At 35.9% G+C, this 17,677-nt stretch overlaps 1 long non-coding RNA gene across 1 annotated transcript; it reads right to left on the minus strand.

Moving 5' to 3' along the window:
- Nucleotides 1-5,740: 5,740 nt before the first annotated feature.
- LOC107549019 (uncharacterized) lies at nucleotides 5,741-14,072 on the minus strand. The gene is made up of 3 exons (XR_001604526.1): nucleotides 14,018-14,072; nucleotides 13,575-13,697; nucleotides 5,741-6,107 (listed from the first exon to the last, which is right to left on the minus strand). It is a non-coding gene; the product is annotated as an uncharacterized lncRNA (long non-coding RNA).
- Between the last annotated feature and the right edge of the window lie 3,605 nt (nucleotides 14,073-17,677).

Here is a 17,677-nt window from a genome sequence, read left to right on the forward strand (position 1 = left end):
CAGGTGTCTATTGCGCTTTGATGGGTTGGAAGAGGAAAGTTCACCCTAATCTTATCGCTGCCTCCACCGTATCCTTCAAGCAAGAGATAGAGGGAATCTGACCCTCGGGTCACTGAGATCCCGGCCTGATTAACCCTTACGGATCCGGTACGGAGCAAAGGTTAACCAGGCTAATCAACACGAGGAGACTGATTAAGGCGAATCAGAAGTCAGAAACATATAAATATAATTTATTCTTTTAAATATCTAATTATTAAATGTAACAAAATGTACAATTGCATCTCACAGATTCTAGGTTATTAGGCTATATGTATATTGGATGCATCATGCTATGATGAATGAAGGGCTGACATGTTTGGGCTTCAAGATGATCACATTACACTAAGACGTAACACTGTAATAATTCAGTTTGAACTTTTATTATTATTATTATTATTATTATTATTATTATTATTATTATTATTATCATCGCTGCTGAATGCTTTTAATTTGCATGCATATGTTGGGTTGATCAGACCTGTGGTTTTCATTCCTGGTCCAGGGAAGCCACAGCACAGCGCATTTGGTCTCAGACAGTGTGGTTTAAAACGTGTCCAAACGAGCAAGTAATAGACCTGTCAGCTGGTGTGGTTGCAATCTATATGTCACATCTGTTGTTACGGTGAAGCATTTTCTGATATTTCGCAGTAATTAACAATTACAATTCTCTTGGCCAATACTGCAATTCATTTTGCGTTCGCAAATTAGCCGTTTTTATTTATTTATTTAGATGTAAAGGAAGCATTATCGATGCATTTTCAGACTGATTACACTTGTAAACATAATATGTGTGCACATATCTGCATTTCTTGCTTTGAAATTCGTAATGATATTTTTTAATAGCCTATTAGTATCTTAAATATGAGTATAAACAACAATATTTGTAATGCATTGAAAATTATATAAACTAATTAAGTATAAGCAACATCAATTTAAAGCTTATTTAACCAGCCTCACAAAGTCAGTAATAGAAAAAAACTAACCTATCAACTTGCTGGCAGTCTAAAATGTACATGACAGATAGCATGAAATGTTTTCATAAACGACATATATTTCTAATATGTGGATGTTGTCTGAACTTTCACTTAAGCAAATACAGATTACGCCTGCTGGCACTATAGTTTATTGCTCAGTTCCACCTGTACATGTAATTGTACTACTAAAATGGAAGAAAGACACTTCAGCATGTTTAAAATCTGATTATTCTCAATACATTAATCCAACATAACACCGAAAACTTCTGAAGTATTTTCTCACGCAATCCTGCCGTTTTTATTGTTTGTCATTTAAATGGATCTAAAAAAAACTCCCCTTGACATATTCTTCCAACTCATTGAAGAAAATCTCATATCGGTTACGGGCAAATTGAATAGGATTATGGTTTTATTCTCTACAGAAGCCTGGCTCTGTGCCCAAATATGGTGTAATTTGTTCAGCATTACCTTCAGTCTTAAAACAACACCATTGCCTTGGGAATTCAGAAGACTTACTGGTTCTTCACAGGACAAGAAGTTCTCGCTATGTATTTCACACTTTAAGATAAGAATATGGACCAATTGTTGCCACAGTCCATGAAAAAAGATCTTATGAAAGTAGCACCCATATAGCTTAGACTTCAAAATGTAACTGTGTGGGAAGTCTTTCAATGTCCTTTTCATATTTATTATAGTGTAGCAATAATACCAGACTGCAGTGAGACTGAAGGGATACTCATGACCTGTTACACAAATTGCTGTAGTAGAATTAACTGTACTATAGAATCAAAGATATAGCAGAAATATAAAGGAGGTATAATGTAAAGCATCATACTGAACTGGTAAAAGTCAACTAAATACACTTTTGGTGCAAAAAATAATTTAAAACTACTTCTGTCATTAATCTGATATGATTCACCTGCAGTATGTGATAAGGGATTATGCAAATTGTTTGCCATATGCAGTCAGTTTAGAACAGGCAGCATACGATTATGAATGAAGATTTTGAAGTGATTATTTCTATTTGTATTCTGCAGTTGGGTTGGGTTGTATGCATGTATGACAATGTGACATTAGCAAATATTTAGTTCGTATTTTTGTTGGTTCTTACTATGTATATAGGGTCTTTGTTTACAAACTAGGACTATATCAAGATTAAGGCATTAATGGAAGGCTCACAGGTTCGGAGGGGATGCTGTAATACATAATGGCAATTAAAAAAAAAGAAACCCCAAAACATTAATATCATGGTTAAATTGTACAAATAAAAAAATAAATACAAATTCAAAAATAAATAAACAAATTAAATCAACAATTTGTATTAAAAATGCAAACAATGATTTAATTGGCAATTAAATTCTTATCAAAAATTTGATGCAAGTGTGTGTACAAGTCTCTGTGTGATTGATTCATTCAATTGGTGCAGGTTACCCTCTCCCTGTCTATTTCTGTTTGCCCTAAGGGCCAATCTAAGAAGCCAGCAGAATCATGATAGATCACAGAGTTCGGTTCTCCAATGATGGGTTACAGTGTCAATTTAAACAGCAAAAGCTTAATTTGTTTAAATAATCTCTTCTTAGACTGAATGGCAAACTTCCATTTTCCACTTCACATCAAGTCAAAATCCTTGTGTATAACAAAAAAGCATGATGCAAATAATATGGACTTGCATGCATGTTATTAGTATTGTTTATTTATTTTCACATATAGTCAAAATAGTTCCTTTGTTACACTTATCATCCCTTCACATACCCTTAATAAAAACAAATATAATAGACAATATAGGTCTAAGAATAAAAGTGACCTATAAGTGTTTTACTGTAATACAGGAAAAATAATAAGTAAGAATTTTGTTGCTATTGACAACTTAAACTGTGATCAGCTGTCCGAAACTAAAGGTAGAATACGACATTCTGGCAGACTAGCTGTGCATTGTCTCAGACCTCTGCAGGACTGTGACGAGGGCAGAGGACACGGCCACTGTGGGAACCGAAGAATGCTGAGTGGTGACGTTGACTTCAACACCAAATGCATGATGGGAGGAGGAACTTGTGACAAAGCAGGGAAGGTAGGCCTTAATGTATGCTTTTGAACCACTGGAGCAACTAACCTGTAATAGATTCTTTTATAGGCAAAAGGATCATTGGCTCAACTGACAACGAACTGCTTGAAATCAGCCATGTACGTATTGTAATTCTGCATATACTGTTATGATGTATGATTAAATAATGCAACTGAAGAAGACATAGCACTGTATTTCAAGACAAGAAAATCTTTTCTTGACGACAATAGAAATGTTTTTTTTTATCAACTGTACAATAATTTCTGCCAAAAGCACAAGTAAATAAACATGGGATCTGTATGCATGTTGTTTGTTATTATTAAATATCTATCTATCTATCTATCTATCTATCTATCTATCTGTCTGTCTGTCTGTCTGTCTGTCTGTCTGTCTGTCATCTATCTGTCTGTCTGTCATCTATCTATCTATCTATCTATCTATCTATCTATCTATCTATCTATCTATCTATCTATCTATCTATCTATCTATCTATCTATCTATCTATCTATCTATCTATCTATCTATCTGTCTATCTATCTGTCTGTCTGTCTGTCTGTCTGTCTGTCTGTCTGTCATCTATCTATCTATCTATCTATCAATCATTAATCATCATAGTTATTTTACTGGGCAATTATGTAAAAAGCATGTATTCAGCTACGAGGGATTTGTTCTCATGCCTTTCTGATGAAGTATACAGCATTCCCATTTTAAATATAAAACTTTTGTGAAAAAGTGAATTTGAAAATAACTAAATGTTGTAGTACAGCTCTAAAATCTTCATTTAATGTGGAGCTGTAACTGACATTTTTATTGCAAAAATTGCCATTCAAGTTTCCATTTCTTTAGCTGTTATGAACAACTCTAGATAGATATTATTTTCCACATATACTCTTCTGCATTTACTATACGAGTCTGGATTTAATCACTGGCCACTAGACTAAACCCAGGTTATTAGGGAATATAAATGTTTTCAAAAGTAATCAAAGAGCCAAAGCAGAAGAAAAGAGATGAGAAAGACAGAAGGAGGGAGCGAGAGATTCAGAGTGTGTACTTGCTGTCTGTAATTGAAAGCAGCTTGTTTTCTAATGTGGACTACTGAGACGTGGGTAAAGGTTTTAAGTTTGCATTCGTGCTTGTACCTTACATGCTTCAGATCTTTTTGTCTGTCTGTCTTTCTATATGTCTGTCATCTATCTATCTATCTATCTATCTGTCTGTCTGTCTGTCTGTCTGTCTGTCTGTCATCTATCTGTCTATCTATCTATCAATCATTAATCATCATAGTTATTTTACTGGGCAATTATGTAAAAAGCATGTATTCAGCTACGAGGGATTTGTTCTCATGCCTTTCTGATGAAGTATACAGCATTCCCATTTTAAATATAAAACTTTTGTGAAAAAGTGAATTTGAAAATAACTAAATGTTGTAGTACAGCTCTAAATCTTCATTTAATGTGGAGCTGTAACTGACATTTTTATTGCAAAAATTGCCATTCAAGTTTCCATTTCTTTAGCTGTTATGAACAACTCTAGATAGATATTATTTTCCACATATACTCTTCTGCATTTACTATACGAGTCTGGATTTAATCACTGGCCACTAGACTAAACCCAGGTTATTAGGGAATATAAATGTTTTCAAAAGTAATCAAAGAGCCAAAGCAGAAGAAAAGAGATGAGAAAGACAGAAGGAGGGAGCGAGAGATTCAGAGTGTGTACTTGCTGTCTGTAATTGAAAGCAGCTTGTTTTCTAATGTGGACTACTGAGACGTGGGTAAAGGTTTTAAGTTTGCATTCGTGCTTGTACCTTACATGCTTCAGAATATATTATGAGAAGTACCTTTATATGCAAGGTGGTTAAAACAAATGTTTGGGAAAATTGTATTTAGCCTAACGTCTTGATGAAAGTCTGTGGGAGTAACCTATTTAGGTACAAATATCTTTATTTAACCCTTTACCAAAATGGAGTCTTACAGGTTAATTATTTGAATTTTGGAGTAAATAATGTGTGTGTGCAATGGCACATCTTAAACAAAATGGCTGAATTGCAAATGCTACTTTCACAGTACTAGATAAGACTTAAAAAACAAACAAACAAACAGAAACGGTTTGCAAGAATAATGTCATTGACATCTTGTAACTCACCTGATCCAGATCATGCAAATAATGTAGATAATTAAAAAAAGAATCATTTAACACTGATCAGTATTCACAGTATACACAGTATAACAAGTTATTTACATACACAAACAAATAATACTATTTATAAAAAATATATATATTTTGAGATAATACTAAGAAAAATATAATTAATCTATGCTAAATACAAACCTAAAAATGTTTTGTAAATAATTAAATAAAAAATGTTTATTTTTTTATATAGATTATGGGAGTACTTTTTAAAAGAAAGTATTTCAGTCATTGCACACTTCAGAATTTCACATTTAATTCAATGTGTTACTTGCTGTAATTATTAGTGAAATTTACTTGCAATTTCAGAGGGAAATTGTTTCTACACCATTTTTTTCAGTGCATTGAACACTCAGTAAATGCAAATCTGGCTGCTTAATCGGAAATCCTTTACCAAAATATGCAGGCAATATACATACATTCATATATATTAAATGCAAGGGAGAAGGGAGACAGCAAACAGAACTAGTGCGAAAAATGAACCAAACCACACACACTGGCAGCGGTAAGGCAGAGAACACTCAGCACAAGATTTAATGAGTGCTGAGTTGTTGTGGTATTTGCAACGCGGCCAAAAAAGCTCAGCTATGTTCAGGAAGCATGTGAAGTGTCGGCAGTGAAAAAACGTTGTCAAACAAGATTTGGGATCAATTACCCAGACAGAGAGTGTAATGTTTATGTGAGCCCCCTGAAAGAAGCAGTGTCCGGGTAAACTTCAGCTGCAGGCCCTGAAGTGCTCATGTAACTGGCTCTTGAAGTTTTCTCTGAGGACGTTTGTTTTGTCACCTCCTTTAAGGGCTGTTTGGTCCCAACAACGTAGTACTACTCTGCTTCCTCTTGCCCTGAAGAAAGAGGTTTAAAATACAGGACACCATTGATATAGCTGACAAAAATAACATAAGATGTCAGTTCTCAGGTTTAATGACAGAAGTAAGATTATTAAGTTCTTAAAGGGGTCATAGGATCCCCATTTTCCACAAGTTGATATGATTCTTTAGGGTCTTAGTGAAAAGTCTGTAACATAGTTTGGTTAAAATTTCTCCATGGTAGTGTAAAAACACCTTTTTTACCTTGTCAAAAACAGCTCTTTTCAGAGCATGTAGATTTGTAGCATTTTCCTTTAAAAGTTAATGAGCTCTGCTGACCCCGTCCCTCTCGTCCGAGCTGCTCTCAGAGAGACTGTTTACGTTAGCTGCATTCATCGTGAAACTTGCTAATTAGCACATTATTAGAAAAGGCGATTTGCAAAGATTTGTTGAAGCTGGATCACAAATGGTTTGCGCGAACATATACACATTTATGTAGATCAGGGGCGCATTCCCTTCAAAAAACAAACATAATCCACTGTGTCTTCAGCGGCTCAGATGTTGGGAGTAAACGACAACTGCTATGTTCATTATTACATCCAACAACAGAACACCTCAATCGCTTAGGAGTCATTCTTGTCTACGTCTGCTCCGGCGGTGAAACAATGGCGGACTGATGACAGCTCACTCAGGGTGGGTCTAAGGTAAGACACCAGTCCAGTCTGTGCTGAAACTATCGTGGGAGGGGCCTGTCTGGCATCTGAGATCGGCTCGATTTGAGAAAGGGATAAAGATTTTAGTAGATTAACAAAATGCCTCTGGGTAGATTTTTATAATTTTAGGGTGGTTGTGTACACACACTGCCAACACACATTTCAGTTCAAACAACTTGTAAAAGTGCATGTAGCATCATATGACCCCTTTAAGTTATTTTATAGGAACATATTTGCAGCTATTGTGAAGTTTTTTTGTCTTTAAGGCAAAATAAGGCTAACTTAATGTGATGGCTAAGTATTAAATAATATCTTACAAAGTACAGTTGTAGTTCCTCCTGGCAGAGGACCAAATTTAACACTTTACTATCAGTGTTTTTATTTTGTGCAGTGGTTAGTGTTTCAACATGACCAAACTTGATCTAATGTCGCTATAGGGAGGGTGATGTTTTATGTAACATTCAATAACCTATTCAAAATCAGGTGTTTTTCAGATGTCCTTTTAGATATTCTTATAACATAAGTGCTAAATAATATAAACCGCAGTCTTTTGATCTTGTTTAAAGGTCCAGGTATGTGTGTGCACGCCTTTGAAAGCCACATGTCGTTTAATGAATGGTAAGTAGTGCCTGAAGCAAGGTATGGAGAAGTGCAAAAGACATAACGATATAAATAAATATATCAGTCGGATTTCTGTATCCTCTCAAAACACAGCCAGATGTTCCTACCTTTTGAATTTTTTTATATATTGAGGCTTCCTTCTAAAGAGACACCTTTCAACACATTTTCACCCATTGCACCATTTGAGGGAAGTCTTCCCAACAGAACTTCAGAAAGAAAAGTCAGAGAGCTGTGGCCTTACTACGAGTCTCTGCCCATATGGTAAGTTGCAAACAAAAGCATCTGCATTCCATTCAGCAAGAGTAAGAGGTGTGAATGTCAGAGAGACAGGGCACTGGGTCAATGCTGGCAAAATGTCAAGGAAGAACTGTTGTATTACTGCATGGTTCAAATACTACACGAAAAAGAAACCTGTTTTTCACAGCTTGAAAACAAACTAAGCACCCTGCTTTTGTTCCGCTAAAGTGCTTGACAGAAAGCATTATAACATTTATCCAGTCGTAATGTAAGCCAAAGTTTCACAAGAGTTATGCCTGTAGCATTTTATTTATAAATGCACAGGAAAATCAAGCATGATTTCCACATGATGCAATGCACTATGTCAGTCCACAGACAGCGATAGTGAGTGGTAAATCTTTACAAGGATAAATGATAGCTCTCCAGGCAACAGTTGAATGATGTAGCACATAATGTGATATATTTTGCTTTGGTTTCAGAAAATTAAATCTGTGGTTCACCTCAAAGGGCCTTGCAGCGTGGACTTCCTATACCAAGAGCAACTTTTATGGTTCCATGGGATTCCTATGTCTTCTAAATGCCTCAATATACAATGGGACTACAGCATATAAAACATTTTTTGGATACTACTTTAACAAAAGGCCAGACAGAATTTAGGGGTGCATTTGATTTCATACAAATATATTGTACAGTACAGCAGCATGATTTGGGGACAAAATTTAATAGCATTTTCTTTCTGATAAAAATTGTGATTGAAAAAAAATATATATAAAAATTTCCTAGGTTTATTGTGCTTGTTTGTTGGGCTGCAAAATTTGACAAAAACTGTGTGATTACAAAGTCAATATGGCTATGATGTAATAATAATTATAATTATTACATGGAAATACAGAAATGACTTAAAAACAAAATATAATATTACAATATTACTGTACTGGAATATTTCACTGTAAAATAAAAAATGAGTAAATAAAATAATAATAATAATAATAATTATTGTAATGTCAAATGTAAAATTACAATACTTGCATACTAGTTAATAATAGTCTTAATTTTCAAACATTGAACCATCTAGGCCTAACTTTTATTTTAGCATGTGGCACAGCATTTACTGCAATCTGGTCGCTCTGAGATGCTGCAAACAATGGCAGATAATGAGCTGCTCATGTGTGAAAAACACACTAAAACATTCAGCGCATATATTTATTTAATTAAATGGCAGCCTTTGTGATTTGATAAGTGCACTAAGGAATATCACATTTTTTGGCTTAATTTTGATTATTTGTGCAGCCCTGCTGTGCAGTATGTACTATACAACATAGCATTTTCCAAAAATTGAGAAAAAATTATAAAATATATACAAATAAACAAGTTACATACTGCGTATACCCATATACCCAATGATTCTTGAATCTTAAAGGAATAGTTTAATGTTACGAGACAGTCAACAAAGATTGCACTGGCCAAAAGAGCTAATCTCCCTATTTAGAATGTTCTATGTAAACCCAGAGCCACGAGAAGACCACACGACTGCAGGAATATTAAGTGAGTTTGAGGGAATTTAATCTCCTCTTGAACACCAGTAAACGGCCACAGAGCTGTCACATCAAAGACTCCAACAGATCTAACCCCACAAACAAGGTCCAAGCTAAGCAGATGCCTCATAAAAGGACCTATTGCACTGTCTAGCAACATCCCAAAATACGACGTGACCTTAATCTGCGCGGTGCAGCTACCGCACTGAATCAGCTGGACCATTACAACAAAGTCACCAAAGCTCATTAGACTGGAATGATCAGTTTAGACACTGCAGTCTGACCCAAAACACTCACTGATCGGCGGCACTCATTACTGCTCTTGGAAGTCCTAACACATCAGGTCATGCACCGGCTAATCTCTCCCTCAGCATGCCTGACGCTCCTATCTGGATCTGTGGACACCAGGGGACGCATGAAGAGGGCCAGATTACATACCTTTTGTGTAAATGGTACAGACACAAAAAATTATAATCCCTTACGCAATTTATGTCTGAAGCTTTTCCTGTTTCATTCTTTTTTGAGAGCATTGGATAAATGAGTATAGGGTGTCCGCTTGGCCCAGGTCAGTCTAGACTTTTCTTTATGAATGAAACATAAGCAGAGGAAACACTGCTGACATGGGTGCGGCTGTTACGCCATGTTTGAAAACCAGGTTTCTCTCCCTTTTTTTCTTGTTTTTTTTCTCTTTCCCATGTCAAGCGTCATGCTACCGAAGTGCTCAGATTCATACCATTCCTATATAACCGTGACAGACAATTCCTGAACTTGCCAACCCCCCTAACTACAAATAAGCCCTGACTTGAATTACAGGTAGGGTTGATACTAATGAAATTGTACTCTGCATAATGAACACCTGGGAAGTCAGCAATCTCTCCAAAGGTAAACAGTGAAATGACCTTATTAGCTGGGTGTGTTTGCATTTTACATGAATAAGGTCTGTTTGTACTATGTCAGCTTCCTCTAATACTGAACTCAGGTGTCAGCAACTAATATAATCTACTTGTGAAGTGTACAAGTTAAATACAAGCTAGTTTTGCTATTGCATGCATGGCTAACATTCAAATGCCGTTATATTTTAATATGATGCAGGAAGACTCACACTTGTATATCAAAAAACAAAAATAATTATTAGAATACGGCCTATTTTCCCCTCTCATTGAATAAATGTGCAGACTCACACAAAATGTGATAAAACAAGAGGCTGGTGCTAGCATATCTACAACACTATGTAACTTGGGCATTGACCTGCAAATGGAAAACATTGCATTGCATTCCATCACAGTGACTCTCTCACATGTAATTACTTCCACATTAGATCCCCCTCTCACTCCCTTTCATGAAAGCAGATCCCCTCTGACATCTCCAGGAATACAGCCATGTGTTAGCAATGCACTTATGTTACACTCACATTGCCACAGAATTCCGCTTCACTGCACGTCTCTTCAAAACAATTGTGCGCTGTACTGCCCCTTCCTTATGCCTGTGGAATCGATTTGAGATGCAGAAGCTAAAGCTTCCACTGACGATCATTTCTCATCTTTCCTCTGTTTATAGGGGCCTGGAGGGTTCAGCGAAAAGTGAGGTGGCTACATTATAACTATTAATGAAGTAACACAATTAGACCAAGAAGTGTTTTCGTAGTTAGATTGAGGATGGGTTCCATTTAAATGAAATACCATAACAGAATTGTTAATGGTTAAAGTTAACAGTTTATGCAAGTGTATTCTTCTGCCGATGGGGGCGTTTATCAATTGTCGATTAAAAAAAAACAAAAAACAAACCAAAATAGAATATACAGCACAAAACAGACAGCACAAACTGTGTTGTCTGATTCCAGAAACAATGACTCCTATGAGACAGCTCTTTTTAGCGAATCAATAGCATACAACTAGTCTGATTCCCGAATGAATGACTCTTACGAGATGGCTCTTTTTAGTGAATCAAAACCTTACAACGCAGCTAGTGTAGTCCGTTAACTAAAGAAAATACTTTTATGAGATTACTTTTTTTAGTGAATCAAAGCATACAGCGCAAAGTCTTATTCCTGAACGAATAACTTTAATGAAGACAGTTCATTTAAGTAAATTAAAGTATACAGCACATTATGTATTTTGTCTGTAGTAATTGATAAATATTGATTAATCAAATATGTTACCCCACCTTTTTGCTTTATTAGTATTAGTATTGTTTTCTAATGTACAGTAGCCTACATTGTTAAAACCATTTATTGAATTGCATTTATGTAACCTCTAAAAATAGCTATTTAAAATGTAAAAATGTATTATTTTTATATGATTATTTTTGAAAATATATTATTATTATTATTTTAATACATTATTATTTATAAAAAGTAAAATATATTATTTAAAGTATATTACATTTAGCAATGAAATTGCCAGTGTTTATTATTATTATTTTTATTAATTATTTAAATTTTTTAGTAAAACTATATCATTGAGTTACCAAAGGATCACAACTCGGACATGAAATTGTTATAAATTTAGTCTGCGCTTAACTGCATTTGAGCCTAAATGCTGCTTTTGATAAACTGTAGTCCTATTTTGCAAATGTCAGCACATTTGAGGCGAAGGCTTAGTGAAACAAGCATAAGTTACAGACGGCAGTTCATTATTTAGGCCAAAGTCAAACCAAATAAGGCTCTTGAACACTTTGGATTGCTCCAAATGCAAACAAGTGGAGACAGGTGTGAAGAGGCATGAAAAAAAACAACAACAAAAAACAATACCTGATAAAAAAAAAAATCATGTTGCCATATAAAAACAGATCATAACTTTTAATGTCTCCCTTCCTTGCATGAGAAAGCAGAAGAAATTTAGGTAGGTGAGACTCCTGCTGTGGGCAGGTACAGTGCCAAGACTCCAAGCTCACTTTACCATTATTTCTATGAGGCATATAAAAGTTCTTTATCACTTTGTCATGCTGGCAACGAGCTTGCTAAGCCCACTCCTGTACCTTCATCACATATGAGAGCCTGCTTTGTTTCTCGCGTCACCTCGTTTTGCATCGTATCTGCGGTTCTGAGCTCGCCAGGGGTCTGGGTTTGTGGTGTTATACAAGACAATGCTTTGTGTACACCATAACGCCTCCTCCTGTTCGACTCAAGGTGAAAATAACAGAACAAGCAGTCAGCCCATTATTATAATATCAGTTTACATATCCAGGGCACAAAACAGTGAGGGACATTTCATCAAGCTAATTGCCTGTGTGTAAGAGGGAGCAAACTTTTTCTCTATCTCTCAGTTATGAAGCCTTTTTTCTTAATCACAAATAGAGCCCTTGTATCCCAGAGGGACTTGCATTCTAATTTACAATTGAACCACAGAGCAAAGCTATCAATCTTTCCCAGACAGTTTTTCGTCTCCCCCATCCTCGTTTTTTTCTTCTTCCCCACTATATAACTGTGTTGAAAGCATTAATGGATCAAGAAACAGGATGGCATAGCTGAGTTTTTCCACAGAGCCACACTCAGCAATGCCGTGTTTGACAGAGGCAAACCACAAGAGTCAAGGCCTTGGCACTGTTAGCTATGAGCAAAGGCCAACCACTCTGGCCTTCATAAGCTCCTGGCAGCAAAACGCCCTCGAGTGAAGAACCTCTGGAGCTTAAGAGATCATTCTCTGAACTTACATGTCATACAGACTAACATTTTCTCCAGATAGGGCAAGCGGTGGTAGTTAGCAACTGTGAGTCCGTGTTTAAGTTTCATTTATTCAGCGTTGGCTTATGCACTGCAAAAAAAGGTCACTTGTAGCCTTTCTAAGCCTTGGACTTGACTGGCCCATCTCTTAATCACTAACACTCATATCAAAGCCCGGGAGAGAGTGAAAAGAGGGATTGGCCTGATCCCACATTCCTCCATGCTTAGTGTCACCCACTCAGAGACACACCCTGTCCCTCCCCCTCCCCTGTAATGATGAGTCTTGTCGTTAATGAGTTAATGCGAAAACTCTCAATGTCATCGGCAAAGATAAGAAGGAAGAAAGCCGTGCATTGTATGCATAATGACAGACTCCCCGACTGCCCCCAAGATGTCACGGGTCAGCCATGTTAAGAATGTGTGCGCCCAATCATCTACTGATCCTTATCTGGCTGGCCTGCAGCTAACCAAGACATGGGCCCGATCAGGGGCGCTGATGAATGAACAATGGGGCCCGTGGATTGTTCTGTCATCCACATGACAGCTTCTATACCAACACATGATGACATAACCAATCAATATATGAATTATCCAACAACTTATTGGGCCAGATGCATGAAAACACACGTTATGAAACATATTTGGTGCTAGGCTTGTGGGAACTACATCTAGAGCTTGAAAAGAAAAGGGAAAGGAGGAGTGTGACCTTACAGTGAACTGTATGAACTGTTGTTACCTTTGTTACCCGTCATCATCAGGTCACTGTTGCTGTTGGTATTCCGAAGTATGCAGACCGCTGGCGCAGAGCTCATGGCATTCAGAAGCTATTGTTATGGTTGGATGTGCCTTGCAATAAAATCTATTATAATAAACAAAAATGCACATGCTTTTGAATGCTGCAGCTTTTACAAATGCATTAAGCACTTTTAATGAATATGTTTGTTTTGATTTAAGAAAAAAATAAGCATAATTTCAGAAATATGCTCTAATCAAGCTTAGACACATTTTATTAATAAAATAAAACTTTTGATTATTTACACAAAATCAATGTGGAAAAAGACAAAATATGGATGCAATTCTCTCTAATTTGAGTAATTCTATTGATCAGGTTGTATTGTTTCAGACTAAAACACATTAGCTATTTACACAAAACTTATTAGATGCATTGATAATACTCACTGGTGTTTGTATTGTTGCTCTCCCTCCAAAATGATGTCACTTCCTGGAACATGATGTCAGTAAAGAGCTGGATTTTGTTAAAGGGATATTATAAAAGAATGGATGGAAAATAGTGGAGACATGGGTCAAAACACATAAATGTACACTATGTACAATAAAGGTGCTTCACGATGCCATAGAAGAACCTTTTTGTCTAAATGGTTCCATAAAGAACCTTTAACATCTGAAGAACCTTTCTGTTTCCCAAAAGGTTCTTTGTGGCGAAAGAAGGTTCTTCAGATTACAAAAACGCAAGAAAGAGATGGTTCTTTAAAGAACCTTTGACTGAATGGTTCTTTGTGGAACCAAAAATGGTTCTTCTATGGCATCACTTGAAGAACCTGTTGAAGCACCTTTATTTTTAAGAGTGTATTACCTTTCAAAACTATATTCCAAGGAAACATGTTTTTGTTTTAATTTAAAAAGGTCAAATAATGCAAAAAAAATTAAATAAATCTAGCTAGAATACTTGTGAATAAACTGCCAGTCTTTGCTTTTAGACATTACTACAAACTAGTACTGAAAGTTAGAGAATATAATAATCTAATATGTCATCCAGTATATTAAAACACACGTGATGGGAAGTTGAAAATGTACTGCATGCAGTACATATGACCCAAAATAAATATATTAAAATAAATTAAAATGCACTAGCCTACTTTTCAAATGAATGAAATCTAGAAAGACGAAGAGAAAAAAAGCAAAACAGAAAAGGATAAATAAAAATAAAAGTTTTGACAGTTTACATCATGTCACCCAATAGAAATGCACTTGCATGATGTCACTACTTAGGAGCGGAGCTATGTGTCACGGGTGAGACAACAATTTCTGTTTATGTGCATCTTAACATAATGACTAGATCGTGAATATTTCACATTTTACCATAAAGGGAGTTTGACGAAGTAAATTATGTTCTGCTTATGGTGACAAATTACGGCTTTGCATGGCATAAAGCACACAACCTGAAAAGGTTAAGGGGATGAATACCAGCTGTCAGTGACATCATAAAACCTGACAAATTGTATTATAACAGTCAGTGAAATCCATACCACCGAGGCGTTCTTTTTCTGCGGTCCCCAGCGCAGTCTTGTCTCAGATTCAGGTCTTTGGCTCAGCCTGCCAGCTTAGACAATAGGGGCCCTGCCAAGTCCAGTGGCATTTTGTCTGGTTCTACATTATCTGAAATCAAATGCTCTATTCTGCTCCCACCACTACACATGGAACAATCAGCGCTGATGTGGGAATGCCTGTAATTCACACAATAGGACGTTGACATTTATACCCAGCAGAGGGGAAAAAAAGGAATTATAAAAGACTGGAGTCCATTTGTGCATGGCACACAAGACAGAGGGGTGGAGGAGATAATGACACTTTAATACAGGGCTGTTAGTAAAGGTAGCTCTTCATAATGGGAGGTGGAGAGTCATTCACAACGGACACCTGTTTGCCAAGCAACTCAGTGTGTGGACAAATAGAAGACTAGACGTAGTGGGACTAACAGATTATATGCAAGCTTTTGCACATTTTCAACATGCTAAATCAAGTTCAAGTGATTGATCGTTCATTTTCTACTCGCTATAGATAATTGTAGCTTAATGTATGCACTTGATGAGTTTGTTGTACAGAGAAAAGCAGATGGATTCTATTGCTTTGCACCTGTTTACAGAAACTCATCCTGCCAGATGCATGCAATGTGCTTTTTGCAATTGTAACAAATAAATATATATATATAAATACTTACATATATTCTATGTAGTCTATGTATATATACAGTATATATTCTATGTTAGTCTTTACCTGTGACAAAACACAGTCAGCTTTAACGATAAAGCATACTGATGCCATCTGCAATAACTGGGGATTGATGCCTGCTATCCAAGACCCTAAGTAAGATCACTTCTGTCTTTTATAAATCCTATAACACAAGAGTAGGCCCTTTTGACCTCACAGAAGAGATAATGACATTAGCTAATGTCCTGGCGATACTGTAATACTATGTGTAGCACACTGAGAGAGAAACACAACCTCGAGTTGCACTGTTTGGTTTAAATACCGTTATAAAAGTGCATAAACACAGGCATGTTTGGTTAAATTGCAACATTTAGAGATGGCAAAATTATGCAATGCGTGATAGTGTGATGATAGTTACAATTTTACTATTTTAAATTACAATTTTAACTGATAATGACCGAATAACTTTTGTAATGTCTGTTTTTAAATAAGTTAGAAACGTCATCTACTGTATATTTAAAACTAAATGTTGGCAAAGTGCACTTGCTCATGATACTCTAATAAGTGAAAGGTACATTTTTACAGTGCTGAAAATACAAGAAAACTCCTTTAAAAGAGGCATTTACTGATTTAAGTCTTGAATAACTAGCACTTTATTTTGCTATGCTACTTTATATCTCCAGCTCAGTATTTTGTATGTAAGGGAATTTCCTGTAGTCTGCAGGACACTTCAGGTCAGCGTGTACAGATTGATTCTTGTCAGTAAGAGATGACAGGCTCTTTGTTGGGAGTTTTCCTTGGTTGGCAGTGTGGATTTGGGTTAATTCAGTTGACCCACGTTTGTTTTCTTTCAGGCTAATGTTCCTAAGAGCTTCAAGCTCCCATCCTGCTATAGCTCTGCAATGCTTTGTGCCTGTAGCCTCAGTGGTGTAAGATTTTACCCCCTTGAAATTGATGGAACCCCAACACTAAAACAAGACAAGCCTATCAAGATTGTAGTGTCTGTCTTGCTTTGCTAACTTTCCAGAAAACTCTTTGTCTTGTGCCAACACATGGGAGCATTGTTCTGTTGTGAATGAGGGTGTTACACTTGAATACCAAAGGCAGTGTTTTAAGTTAGTATGTGTATACTATTTTATAACATTGTGAAATGTGTCTAAAGTAATATAAGCATTAATAAAATATATAGGCCATTGAATTAATACAGGAACTTTGCGGTATGTGTGGTTCTCAGTTATACATTAATTCAACTTTTGCAAAAGCCTTTGAGCATATATTTAACACACCATTACTTTGTCATTGTACGCCTGTGACAACTTAAATACAGCCCCGACAGCCATTCTGGACATTGGCCGTAAGAAAATGAGAAGTTTTCATGGAGCAAGACCATAACATGAAAACACATCAACATGTGAACAGCAGGCGACAAGTCATAAAAGTCAGTGAACTGGCTCAAACTTATCACTCAAACGGTTCATATAATCTGTTCTTTTTTTTTTAAACTCCTCTTTTTCACAAGGTTTGTACGCTTGAATTGATCTTTCTCCAGATCGTAAAAGATCTTTTGGTTTGGAGGAATTCGTTTTGTAGACAAATATAGTTTGTGGCTTCAAATGAATGCATTTATATAACAAAAATTGTATAACTAACATAAAAAAATTGGGATATATATATATATATATATATATATATATATATATATATATATATATATATATATAAATTTTTTTGAAAGAGGTTCTATTTCAAATAAATGTTGTTCTTTTGAAATTTCTGTTTATCTAAGAATCCTTAAAAAGAACCTATCACAATCTCTTGAGCACCGCATCAACATATTAGAATTATTTCTGAAGGATTGCATGACACTGAAGGCTAAAGTAATGGCTACTG

Source organism: Sinocyclocheilus grahami, unplaced genomic scaffold (assembly GCF_001515645.1).
Source record: "Sinocyclocheilus grahami isolate Dianchi unplaced genomic scaffold, SAMN03320097.WGS_v1.1 scaffold360.1, whole genome shotgun sequence".
Taxonomy (NCBI): domain Eukaryota; kingdom Metazoa; phylum Chordata; class Actinopteri; order Cypriniformes; family Cyprinidae; genus Sinocyclocheilus; species Sinocyclocheilus grahami.